General features: G+C 50.3%; 1 long non-coding RNA gene and 1 other non-coding gene across 2 annotated transcripts; both read left to right on the top strand.

The window, feature by feature from the left end:
• The first annotated feature begins 77 nt into the window (after positions 1 to 77).
• LOC105878084 (uncharacterized) lies at positions 78 to 3,974 on the top strand. The gene is made up of 2 exons (XR_001157200.3): positions 78 to 337; positions 1,735 to 3,974. It is a non-coding gene; the product is annotated as an uncharacterized LOC105878084 (long non-coding RNA).
• An 8,744-nt stretch (positions 3,975 to 12,718) lies between these two features.
• Positions 12,719 to 12,790, top strand: TRNAM-CAU (transfer RNA methionine (anticodon CAU)). The gene has a single exon. It is a non-coding gene; the product is annotated as a tRNA-Met (tRNA).
• Positions 12,791 to 13,939: the final 1,149 nt, after the last annotated feature.

The raw sequence follows: 13,939 nt of genomic DNA, 5'->3' as shown, positions 1-13,939 counted from the left end.
ATGGGAGCCGTGCACGGCAGTGGGGCTACCGCAGCCAGCCAATAGCGAGCCACGCCGCGCCGAGCGCCAGCACGTCCGGCGGCGGCGCCCCTACGCAGGCCGGGTTTCGGGCGGCGCGAAAACCCGGGGCGGAAAACCCGGGCCTGCGCGGGATTGGGGCGGCGGGGGCCGGCGGGGCTGAGGCCGGGGCCGGTGCCGTGGCCGGCGGGCGGGCTGTCGGCTCTGCAGACGGGGCGGCGGCCGAGCTTCATGCCCGCGGCCTCCCCGGGGATACCGGGGCTGCGGGCCGCCGCTCTCGGCCGGGGTGGCTGGCGCCCGCGCGGCTGGGCACTGACAGGTCAGACTTAGTGTTCTACCACAGCGGAAAATGGTCGTGAGGGCCGCAGCCGCGAAGCTCGCCGTGCGGACGGTCACTCGTCGGCGAGGGGACCCGCGGCCACGCGGCGTCCTCAGCGCGCTGCTGCGTGGCGGGGCGAGGCCCACGCGGGTCCGCGGAAGTCGGCGGCGGGCGGACGGGAGGCCCGGGCGTGGGTCCGGGGCCCACGGCCCACACGTGGGTAAATGCACCGCGCAGACAAAGAGCGGCAGGTGCTGGGAGGAGGACGCGGGACCGAGCGATGCGACAGGGTGGACGCGTCTGCCCCGGGCCTGGCGCAGGTGAGCGCGGCGCCACCGCGACCCCCCAGGCCGGGGCCCTGAGGCCGGGGCCCTGAGGCAGGGACGTGCTGTGACCAAGGGAAGGAGAAGCCACCAGGAGCGAAATGGGAAACCACCGGGCATTTGGAGCACAGAAGTAACATGATCCGGTGTAACTTTTAAAAAGTTCTACCTGTTTGTTATGTGGGCTTTAGGGGGCAAAATTGAATTGAAAACAAGGAAATCTGTTATGTGTTCCCTTATAATCATTCAAGCTACGGAAAAGGCAGCTGGACCCCCCATCCTTAGCGCTTTTTGCATGCGTGCCCAATAAACTGATGTTGTGAAAATCTATAAGCCCCCACATTTAAGATAATAGCAACCATTTCTGTCATCTTTAAATAGTTGCAGTGGGTGTAATTTCCCAAATATTGTAAATATTGACTTTTAAAATAAAACCAGATATCATTTCTTAAATGTACCAAATGAACCAGAATGATCTGAAACCCATCATCCTGCGTTTTATAAATATACAAACAACCTCTTGGTTAACAGTCAAGAGTTTTACATTAAATCTTTTCCTCCTGAACTCATTTCCATTCAAATTCCCACACAGATTGTATTCTAGATGCAATAGGTGTTTATGCTTGAACACAAGTTATTGCTAACCCTATTATTTTTACAGGTTAGGCCCAGATATATAAAATACATGTATACACATACATTTGATTTATAATTTCCTGTGAACTTAAGTCTCATGTTAGAAACATTTCTCCTAGATTGAATTAGTATTAATATTACAACTATTATTAGCTCATCATAGGTCAAAGCAACATAAATACATGTAAAATTTTGATCAAGACTAAAAAGTTGAATTATATTGGAGATCTAGCTTTTAATAGCATGTGTAGAGCTTTTTTCCCCTGATAATTAGTTTCTGTATCCACTGATGAGAAGTAATTATTGCTATAATGAGGCAGGGTACTGAATCAGTAGTATCCCTTTTCTTTCATAAGTGTAGATGTACAGATAAATAGAACTAGAGGAAGTTTTATTACAGCAGCCTAACCTTGTTCTTTGAACCTCATCTGATTGTAGGTGTTGCATGAGAGCTGAAAGGAAGTTGCAGAGTTTTCACAGGACTGGATGATGTTGTGACAAAGGTAAAAGATCTTGGTGCAACCTAAGAACTCAGTTGAGACCCCAGAAAGGCAACACCCCAGGAGTAAAGGCTTTAGAAGCAGGGCTGTGTAAAATTTCACTAGTGTAAAGGAAAAACTAAAATATCGGAAATGAAGAATTCATAGAATTGGCTGAACTCCAGACTAGATACAGCTGAAGAGAGGATTTTTCAACTCAGATTCACATCAACAGAAATGGTCTGAACTGAAATGCAGAGAAAGAAGAAAAATGAGGGGAAAGAAAGAAAACAGAAAAGAATATTAGAGACCTGGGGGACTAGATCAAATGGTCAAATGTATGTAAAATTGGACTCCCAAAAGGAGGTAAGGAAGCAAATGTACCAGAAGAAAGATTTAAAGAGATAATTATGTAAGAAGGTTACAAATTGATGAAAACATGTAATACCAACCCACATCCAAACAGTTCAGCAAGCACTCAAAAAATATATAGGTTCCAAGGAAAATACATGGAGGCATATCATAGTTCAGCTGCTGAAAATCAGCACCAAAGAGGAAAGTTCTAAAAGGAGACAAATAAAGAAAGACACATTACATTCATGGAGCCAGCAATAAGAATGACAGCGGACTCCTCATCAAAGGCAATGGAAGCCAGAAGACAAAGAAATGACAGGTGTAAAATACTTAAACAAAAGTGATTGAGATCAGAATTAAATATCTAACAAAAATGTCCTTTAAAAATTACAGGCAATGAAAGATGTTTTCAGATAAACCAAAGCTGAGAATGTCACCAGAAGACCTAGCCTTCAAAAAACACTAAAGGAAATTCCTCTGGTCAGAGGAAAATGATCTCAAATAGAATCCCAGTTCTGCACTAGTGAATGAAGAATACCTGAGAAGGTGGCTATGTGGGTAACTAGAAGAGATGTTTAAAATGATTTCTTTAAAAGATTGGCTGGGCACAGTGGCTCACATTTGTAATCCCAGCACTCTGGGAGGCCAACGCTAAAGGATGGTCACTTGAGGTCTGGAGTTTGAGACCAGCCTGAGCAAGAGCAAGACCCCGTCTCTACTAAAAATAGAAAAATTAGCCGGGCGTCTTGGTCAGTGCCTGTATATAGAAAAAATTAGCCGGGCATGGTAGCGCATGCCTGTAGTCCCAGCTACTTGGGAGGCTGAGGCAGGAGGATCACTTGAGCCCAGGAGTTTGAGGCTGCAGTGAGCAATAATGACGGCACTGCACTTCAGCCTGAGTTACAGATCAAGTTACCATCTCTGAAAACATAAAATAAAATTACTGTAAAACCCTCTACTACCCAGAATTTTGAGAATGAAATGTTCTGTTTGATCAAACATTACAGGCTGTGGGGCAGGGACATGGTCCTGCCTGTGTTCCTGCCTCAACACCAGCACAGTGCCAGGCAGGCAGGAGGGATCTCACATGTTTGTCAGATCACTAAGCTGAGCTGCGTTGAGGCCTGCTTGATAAACAGTGGCCGCTGCTAAAACCGCCGTGGCCAAAGAGGCGCGTGTGCCGCTCCAGCCCCAGCATTCACTGCCACGCAGCCTGAGCTTGCAGCCTGGCCCAACAGCACGCAGGTGGCCTGTGCCTACTCCGCAGTTCCCCACCGAAGACTGTGCAGCGCCCACTGCCCAGGCCACGGAACGGGCAGGAACAACCAGTGACTGGTCTCCAGCTGTTCTTCCACAGGCCCTCAAGCAAGATGGAAATAAGGTTAACAGAAAATAAACAGCAGTTTCTTAAAACAACAACAAAAAGGGAGGCTGGGTGCAGGGGCACCAGCCTGTGATCTCAGCTACTTATGAGGCTCCGGTGGGACGGTCACTTCAGGCCAGCAGTTTGAGGCTGCGGTGAGCTGTGATCACACCTGTTAATAGTGACTGCACTCCAGCCTGGGACACACAGGAAGACCGCATCTCTACAAGCTGATGTGACCAAGTGTTGACAGTGACGTGGTGCAAGTGGAACTCTTGGACATTTTTGTTTTAATTTTTTTTTTTATTTCAGCATATTACAGGGGTACAGATGTTTAGGTTCTGTATATTGCCCTTACCCCATCCAAGTCAGAGCTTCAAGCATGTCCATCCCCCAGACGGTGTGCACCGCACCCATTACATGTGTATATACTCTCGTACATTGTTGATGGGGAAATAAAACGGTGTGACCGCTTTGGGAAATAGTTTGGTAGTTTCTTAGATAAAGTCACACACACACACAACACCTATCTACCACATGATCCAGCCATTCCACTCCTAGATACTTACCAAGAGAAAACAGAGTATGTTTGCAAAATAGCTTATACAAGAATGTTCACAGCAGCTTTGTTCATAATAACCTGAAACTGAAACAACCCCAGTGTCTTCAGTGAGTGAGTAAATAACCCAGCTGTGGTGTCTCCACACAGCGGCATGGGTGGGCACAGCGGCTCCTCCCAGGGCAACTGGAGCTGGACTTGCCACGCACACCTTTTGTGCTTTCTCGTGGGCATTTTGTGGCAAGTGCTTTGAGTTTCCATGTCCAGATCATTGTAATCTAGCAAAATTTAGAGTGTGCATGTCTTCTAACCCAGCGGTGCCAGTTCTAGGGACTGAGAGGCACAGTGTACTAGTCCACCTGTGCAAGGGTGCTTACAACTTCATTGTTTAAAAGCAGAAAATCTACGCATGATTTTAATGTACGTCAGTGGTGGCCAGTTAAATATTTAATAGGGCATCCACACGTTCAAATATGTCTTTTTTTAAAAAGAAAAGGGCAAATCTGCTTAGGTGTAGTATTGCCCGCCAGGCCTGGTATGCACACGGAAGGCTAGTCTGTGGCCAGGGTCCCAGGAAAGGTCAGTGCTGTGGTTGGATGTGGTTTGTCCCCACCCAAAGTCATGCTGAAATTTGATCCCAGTGTGGTGGTGTTGGGAGGAGGGGCCTGATGGAAGGTGTTTGGGTCATGGGGGCAGGTTCCTTGTGAATGACAGTGAATGAGTTCTCCCAGGAATAGACTAGTTCCTGGGAGAGTAGGTTGTTACAAGGCCACTGCTTGGGTTCTCTCTCTGCTTCCCCGTTGACCTTCTCAGCCATGTCGTGACAAGCACGGAAGCCCTCGCCAGAAGCCAACCGTGCCCTTGAACTGCCCAGCCTGCAGAACCATGAGCTAAATACACCTATTTTCTTTATAGATCACCCGGTCTCAGTTATTCTGTCATAGCAGCACAAAATGGACTAAGACAGTCCGGAGCAACCACCAGACTGCTAACAGGCTACTCCTATTCCTTAGGATTCTATCCTTTTGGATTCAAAAAATAAGCACATGTTATTTTTGTAATTTGAACTTTAAATTACATTTTAGGCCGAGCACGGAAGCTCACACCTGTAATCCTAGCACTCTGAGAGGCCGAGGTGGGAGGATCGATCAAGGTCAGGAGTTCAAGACCAGCCTGAGCAACAGCGAGACCCCATCTCTACTAAAAATAGAAACAAATTAATTGGCCAACTAAAAATACATAGAAATAATTAGCCAGGCATGGTGGCGCATGCCTGTAGCCCCAGCTACTTGGGAGGCTGAGGCAGGAGGATTGCTTGAGCCCAGGAATTTGAGGTTGCTGTGAGCTAGGCTGATGCCACAGCACTCTAGCCTGGGTGACAGGGCAAGACTCTGTCTCAAATAATAATAATAAATTACATTTTAATTAAAGTTAGAAAACACAATTGGAGCTCTTAAAAACTAGTAAAATGTTTTAAACCTCATCTGATTTCAGGAACAAGTGAGTTCTACAGATAATACATATGTTCCTAATTGAATTCCATTCTAAGCAAATGAGAGCTTCAGAGAGAATTCTTAGCATGCCTTTTTTTAAAAGAATATGCCAAGAAAATGTTTAAGGATCTGATACTTAACTGGATCTGAATGTGAAAGTGGTTCCAAGACCCCCTCAGGAGCCTCTGGCCCGGGAGAGGCCTGTTCCCAACTCGCCTTCCTGGGCAACGAGGCGGCGGCTGACCCGTGCATCCCAATTTGCATCCTTCACACACGTGTGGTCACGCACACCCACCCTCTGCGTGCGTGCAGTGTGTCTGGAAAGGCAGCCCAGAGCCACCCTGCGCCCTGTGTCCTTAGCCACATGTGTCTATGTGTGGCAAGAGCGGAAGGGACAGCCTGGCGGGGCGGCAAAGGCACGTGACACGAGGCATCCCGTGGCAGCCACACGCAGACATCTTACCCTGGCCGTGGTGGTCCAGCTGGGTCTCCTTAGGCCACCTTTATGAATCTGCTGGCCCCGGAGACCCCCAGGCAGACACAGGAAAACACTCAAATTCAACAGCCAAAGGCTGTTTCTGAACGGGGGCCTGTGCCACCCCAGCCCAGGGTCTCCTCTCCCCACTGTTTCCTGGGTGCCCCCTGCAGCTTCTGGGTACGCGTGGGGTGCCCCTACTCCTCCCAGCTCCTGGGCTCTGAGCTTCAGGGCCAGCCTTCATTCATTTGCTTGTCCACGTGGCAAATGTTTCCTGCCTCGTCCTGTGCTGCTGTGAGCCAAGGGCCTGCTGTGAGCACAGGGAGGGGCCGGGCCCCTGCCTGCTGGGGCTAGGACAGGGGGTGGCCAGGACTCATGTCATACCCCTGCCTAGACCAGCAGCCCAAATTCCCACGAGGTTCCTAGGACCACAACTAGCACGCATGTCCCAGTTCACAACCCCTTCAGGGGGCAAGATCCTGCTTCCGTGGCACCTCCATCAGCCACCCAACCACGGGCCGTGCAGCAAGAGTTGCTCCTTCCCAGCGCTGCCCTGCCCAGCACTCGCCTCACTGCTGCAGCCCAGCCTCTGGGACGACTGTTTGCCAGCAGGTTCTCCCCACAGGCCCCTGAGCCCTGAAGGCAGCTCATGCCGGAAGTCAGCATGAGTAAGTTCTGGAAAACTTCACGGTGAGTGAATAGTCTAATCAGTTACTACTCATTGACTCGTGCAAAAACCTACTCTGCCAGGGGTTAGTGTGCCTGTGGGGGGGGGGGGGAGGGTGTGTGCAGTGGCTCACGCCTGTAATCCTAATACTCTGGGAGGCTAAAGCGGGAGGATGGCTTGAACTCAGGAGTTTGAGACCAGCCTGGGCAACATAGTGAGACCCCTCTTTTCTAAAAAAAAGTAAGAACAATTAGCCAGGAATGGTAGTATGCACCTGCAGTCCCAGCTACTCAGGAGGCTGTGGCAGGAGGATCACCTGAGCCCAGGAGTTTGAGGCTGCAGTGAGCCGTGATGAGGTCACTGCACTTTAGCCTGGGTGACAGAGTGAAACCCTGTCTTCAAATGACAAAAAAAAACTTACTCTGAGGCCAAGCGCGGTGGCTCACGCCTGTAATCCTAGCACTCTGGGAGGCTAAGACGGGCGTATTGCTGGAGGTCAGGACTTCGAAACCAGCCTGAGCAAGAGCGAGACCCCGTTTCTACTATAAATAGAAAGAAATTAATTGGCCAACTAAAAATATATAGAAAAAATTAGCCAGGCATGGTGGTGCATGCCTGTAGTCCCAGCTACTCGGGAGGCAGAGGCAGGAGGATTGCTTGAGCCCAGGAGTTTGAGGTTGCTGTGAGCTAGGCTGACGCCACAGCACTCACTCTAGCAACAAAGCGAGACTCTGTCTCAAAAAATAAAATAAAATAAAAACTTACTCTGAGCTTCTGTGAAGTGCAGGGTCAAGATGAAAACCCCTCGTGTCCTGGAGGCTCATGGATCGGGCAGAGATGGGAAGATAGGCAGTCACCAGGCAAGCAACTGTCTGGACAGAATTCTGACGGTGCAAACACTGGAGCCATAAAAATGTCAACAGCCGTTAACCCCACAATTAACCTGTGTGGGAACCCAGCTAATGGAAACAACCCAAACTGAGCTTCAAGCTTCAACCTTCATTCAGCTTAAATCCATTTCAGTCCAACATTTGTGGATCATGCCAGAAGTAAAACGATGACAAGATACGGATCCTGCCTCAAACAAATGAGTAGTGAAAAGACAAACGCCACATTTTTAAAGTGGCAAAGATTTGTCCCGTTGGAAAGCAAGTTACAGATGAGCAAGAGGCTAAAAGAAAACGTGGTACTAGGCTAGAGGTGGAGACGTCAGTATGAACTCGTTTTTACCTCAGAACAGATGCAGGAACACGCCTGGGGGCACGCACACACACACACACGCAGAGACACATGACACCACCTCACACACACAGACACATATGACACCATCTCACACACAGACACACACGACACCATCTCACACAGACACACACGACACCATCTCACACAGACACACACGACACCATCTCACACAGACAGACACACATGACACCATCTCACACACACACGGCACCATCTCACACAGACACACATGATACCATCTCACACAGACACACATGACACCATCTCACACAAACACACACACGACACCATCTCACACAGACACACACGACACCATCTCACAGACACACACAACACCATCTCACACAGACACACATGATACCATCTCACACACACACACACACACACACGGCACCATCTCACACAGACACACATGATACCATCTCACACAGACACACATGACACCATCTCACACAAACAGACACACATGACACCATCTCACACAGAAACACACGACACCATCTCACACAAACAGACACACGACACCATCTCACCCACACACACGGCACCATCTCACACACACATGACACCATCTCACACAGACACACGACACCATCTCACACACAGAAACACACCATGCTATCTCACACACACACAACACCATCTCTCACACAGACACGTATACCATCTTACACACGATACCATCTCTCACACAATCTCACACACACAGACACAAATGACACCATCTCACACATGCAGACACACACCATCTTACACACAGACACACACGACACTATCACACACACGACACCATCTCACACAGACACGACACCATCTCACACACACACCATCACACACACATGACACCATCTCACACACACAGACACACACGACACCATCTCACAGACACATGACACCATCTCACACACACACCATCACACACACATGACACCATCTCACACACACCATCACACACACATGACACCATCTCACACACACGACACCATCTCACACAGACACACACACTATCTCATACACACAGACACACACGACACCATCTCACACACACTCACACACAGACACATGTGGGTAACAAGAGGCAGATTTTCAGGGACTCTGCTAGAGGACGCGAAGCGCACCTGCGCTCTGTGCAGTGCGACTCCACGAAAGCGCCACCGCGACAGGAAGCGAAGTCCTGCCGCTCAGGCGAACCCCACGAGGGCGTCTGGGCAGCTGTCGGCTACTCGCGGCATCTACTGTGGCGCCCAGACCCGCGCGGCGCGGCGCGCAGGCGCAGAAGCGCGTCCAGCCAGGGGCAGGGCGCAGGCGCGGACGTCGCGTCCAGGGAGGGGCGGCGGTACGCGCGAGCACGTGACGTTTCCCACGTGACCGCCCGTCCACGTGACTGGCGGCTGCTCCACTGGCCCCAGTCTTCAGTACCCGGTGCGACGGCTCACGGTGCACTCGCCTCTGCTCCGTCACGAGGAGGAGACGGCGCCGCACCTGGGCCGCTCCCTGCGCGGGGAGGCGCTGAAGGGAGACGTCCTCACGCGCGGGCCCGGCCGTTTGTCACCGCCGCGGAGCTGCGTGGGCTGCAGTCAGCGCCCAGGCCCAGAATCGTGGTGGTTCCAAGGCGGCTTCTGCGGCTCCCGCAGGAAAAGGATTAGCGAAGCCACCTGTCACCTGGTGTTGGCTTCCCGACCCCCACTCACGCAGTTTTGGGATTTGTAGTTGGTCAATAAAACACTTTAGCAGGGGGCCGGGCGCGATGGCTCCCGCCTGTAATCCTAGCACTCCTGGGGGCTGAGACAGAAGAATAGCTCAAGGTCAGGAGTTTGAGACCAGCTCTGAGCAAGAGCAAGACCCCGTTCTCTAGAAATAGAAAGAAATTAGCTGGACAACTAAAAATAAAGAGAAAAAAATAGTCGGGCATGGTGGCACATGCCTGTAGTCCCAGCTACTTGGGAGGCTGAGGTTGCTATAAGCTAGGCTGATTCCATGGCACTCTAGCCCAGGCAAAAGAGTGAGACCCTGTCTCAAAACAAACAAAAAACCACTTCAGCAGTAGTCAGGGCTTGGTGAGGAACAAAGGAGTCCACATTGTCAGCCTGAGCATGACCTCCTTCTGTGCACCCATGACAATTTTGGTTCAAGGCCATTAAACAGGCATCACTATAGTGGCTGAAGGATTCTGACCTGTGTCTGTGTGTTTCCTTATCCACCTGATTGAGACTTTTCCACGGTGAGGACCTTCGCAAACTCTGGTCCTGTTCTGAGAAGTCCACCCACTCAGCTCATCAGCAAGCCTTTGACATCAGTCCTCCAGTCTCTTTTACCGAATCCGAAAGCTTGGAGAGGCCATGAGCCTCTGGGGGCATTTAAGGCTCCGGTCTTCTCCCAGTGGACACGCTTTCACCTCTAACTTCCTGTACCCGTGTGCCTGGGCTTACCAGACTCAGGCAATATCCTTTAGACCCCTGAGGTGAAGTACAGTCCTGATCGCAGTGCAGTCCTGTGGGTGCCTTAGAGGGAGCCTCGCCTCATCAGCAACTACCAGTGTCCGAACTTTCTGAGCTGGGGGTTGTCACGGTTCCCTGTTGGGTGTGTCACTGAAGAAGCCCCTGCCCCTTGGCTTTGCCTCATCGTCATCCTCCAGTGCTCTTGGCAGGTGTGGCCATATATCTAGGGTGTAGTTTCCCAGGTGCTTCCGGATGTCTCTGTCACCCAGAACCACCTCCAGCTTTCTTTTGCCTGGAAGCCAGAAGGCAAGACAGCTAAGTGGCTGCCGCTAATGGGAGGCACTGGGAAGGAGACTGGCAGGGAGGAGAGAGGTTGAGGTGTTCCTTGGCCCTTTCTCTGTTTGGCGGTGGATTGATACTGCTCTAAGGAAAGCCACAGCTCCAGCTCATAGGACCCAGGAACTGGCCCAGGGTCCAGGTTAGGGGACACCACAGCCTCACCTGCCTGGCCTTTGTATACTGATTGTTCACTGCTGTGGCCAGTGCTGGGGTGGTCGCGACCCCTGCTGGCCTCCTTCAACCCTGCTTGTAAAAATAATTCATTAAACCAGCTGCAGCTATCTTCGAGTATCCTGGCTGGTACTTACAGTTTCATCCCAGAAGTTTCAGTCTTTCTTTTTCCTGATGCTTCTGTTAGTTCAAGAGCGGAGGTACTCTTCTATCTGCAACCACAAGTTTCCCTGACTTTTCACAATGCTAATTCAAAGATTACCCCCTCCAAAAGATCTATGTCCAACATGTTCTTAGGGGAACAGTTTATACTTCGTTGAAAATGTAAGTTTTTCTTTGTGATTCTCTTCAAATCAGTTTCTTGTAAAACTGAATTCCAAGATTTCATGACACGTTAATTTTAAGCAGTTTCTTTTGCAAGAAATGGCTTCCTGGCCGGGCGCTGTGGCTCACGCCTGTAATCCTAGCTCTTGGGAGGCCGAGGCGGGCGGATTGCTCAAGGTCAGGAGTTCAAAACCAGCCTGAGCAAGAGCGAGACCCCGTCTCTACTATAAATAGAAAGAAATTAATTGGCCAACTGATATATATATAAAAAAAATTAGCCGGGCATGGTGGCGCATGCCTGTAGTCCCAGCTACCCGGGAGGCTGAGGCAGAAGGATCACTCAAGCCCAGGAGTTTGAGGTTGCTGTGAGCTAGGCTGACGCCATGGCACTCACTCTAGCCTGGGCAACAAAGCGAGACTCTGTCTCCAAAAAAAAAAAAAAAAAAGAAATGGCTTCCTTGGCTACTGGGAAGAAGTAGGTCGAGAGAAGAATTAAAAGGATAGTTTGTTTGTAATTAAACAAATTAGAAGTCATTTTGAACTGATGGGAGAAATGCTATTTTTGTTCCTTTCCAAAATCCAACCACCACTGAAATACAGAACTGTCACCATGTCCAGGGATATGGACACTTTGAACTATACAGGTTGTGTCTCTTCCTTTTTTTTTTTTTTTTTTTTTTTTTGGAGATGCGGTGTTGCTGCATTGCCCAGGCTGGAACACAGTGACTATTCTGGGGTGTAATCATGGTGCACCATGGCCTCAAGCTCCTGGCCTCAAGGGATCCTCATGATTCAGCCTCTCAAGTAGCTGGAACTACAGGTATGTAACACTGGGTCTGGTGATTTGTTTTGTTTTGTTTTTTGAGACAGAGTCTTGCTTTGTTGCCCAGGCTAGAGTGAGTGCTGTGGCGTCAGCCTAGCTCACAGCAACCTCAATCTCCTGGGCTCAAGCGATCTTCCTGCCTCAGGCTCCCGAGTAGCTGGGACTACAGGCATGTGCCACCTTGCCCGGCTAAATATATATATATATTTTAGGTCCAGCTGATTTCTTTCTATTTTTTAGGAGAGATGGGTCTCGCTCTTGCTCAGGCTGGTCTCGAACTCCTGAGCTCAAATGATTCACCTGCCTCAGCCTCCCAGAGTGGTAGGACTACAGGCGTGAGCCACCACGCCCGGCCTAATTTTGCAAATTATTTGTAAAGACAGGGTCTTGCTATGTTGTTTAGGCTGGCCTCAAGTCAGCTTCGGCCTCCCAAATTGCTGGGATTACAGGCATGAACCACTGCGCCCGGCCAGCATTTTGTCTTTAACAGCAGAAAAGGACATGAATTCACTGATCATCTTCCTAAGAAGTTGAGGGAGGGAAAACCAAAGTCCAGTTTATTTGTAGTTGGGTACTGCCTTGCCCAGCTGGTCACCAGTTAGTCACGGGTTAGTCCCCCCGGCCAGCAGGGGTCGCTGCAGGTGGGGAGGCTACTAGAATGGTCACCATCTGAGTCAGCACACGGGGCTGAAGCCAGCAGAGTGGCGCAGCGGAAGCGTGCTGGGCCCATAACCCAGAGGTCGATGGATCGAAACCATCCTCTGCTAGGGACTTTCCTTTTCTCTCCTGCGGCTCCACTTGCATTCCTGATCCCATCCCGTTGACGGCACCTGGCGGTAGCCAGTTCCACAATGTAATGTTCAACACTCTGGACTCTGAATCCAGCAACCTGAGTTAGAGCAGGGGTCCCTGCCACACCTAGCGGCCCTTTTATTCCCTCCACCTTCCTGTCCGTGCTCGGCGAGCCTGGGAGCTGACTCACCTGGGACCCCACCAGGTAAGAACTCAGGACGTCCACTCAGGAACGTGCTCTTGGTCCTCTCCTCCCTCCCTGCAGGAGCCGGCCTTGGGGAGTTTTTGGGAAAAAAAAAAAAAAATCAAGATCCAATTTTTTTCCCTCTCTCTCATTTTGGCTTAGAAAAAGGAGACCAAAAGGAGCTCACACTGTATGGCTTGTTCTGAGACTTCCAGGTCAGCACATAAAAATCTACATCGTACTTTTTTTTCTTTAGGAAGGTAACACCTGACGTTTATTGAGCACTGTGCCCGGAGCTGATCTGAGCACTCTCCTGCCTAAGCCTCCCCCCATGGTGGGTTTATGTCCATTTTACAAGGAGGACCCTGAGGCAGTTAAAGCAACTTGCTGAGCCACACGATTCTGGAGTAGCTTGGCAGCCTGGCCAGCACTGCCTTCCTGAACACAGGACTGTCACCTCCACGGGGCTGTAACCATCTGAGGTCAGAGCCACACAGGCTGTCATCCCACACCCTGGCCACTGAGACGTGATCCCTCGAGGACTCAGTGACGATGATGAGCTGACTTCGACTGAGCACCACCACACGCTGGTTTCTCCACCTCGGCGCTGCGGACATTAGAGATCAGGTAATGCTGCTGTGGGGCTGCCCTGTACCGTTTCGTACTTCAACTGCTTCTGGACATACTGACAAATACCTGACCAGGTTCACTGGAGAACTTGTGGCTAGGTGTTACGAATGGTTCACTCTTTCTACACACACAGTAACGAGCGCCTTCAGGTACTGCTGTAGGGAAGGCTCCTAGGAGTCAAACCCCAGGGACTTTTTTGTCTTAAGTCAGGGCGTTACTGCCAAATTGTATTCTGGCCAATAGCAGGTGAGCACCTGCTCTTCTCACCAAGCTCAGTACTTGATAAAAATCATTCACCTACTGGGCAAAA

The sequence above is a fragment of the Microcebus murinus genome, unplaced genomic scaffold (genome assembly GCF_040939455.1).
Source record: "Microcebus murinus isolate Inina unplaced genomic scaffold, M.murinus_Inina_mat1.0 scaf010_hap2_Mmur4.0, whole genome shotgun sequence".
NCBI lineage: Eukaryota > Metazoa > Chordata > Mammalia > Primates > Cheirogaleidae > Microcebus > Microcebus murinus.
This window is presented reverse-complemented; position numbering and strand designations above follow the sequence as displayed.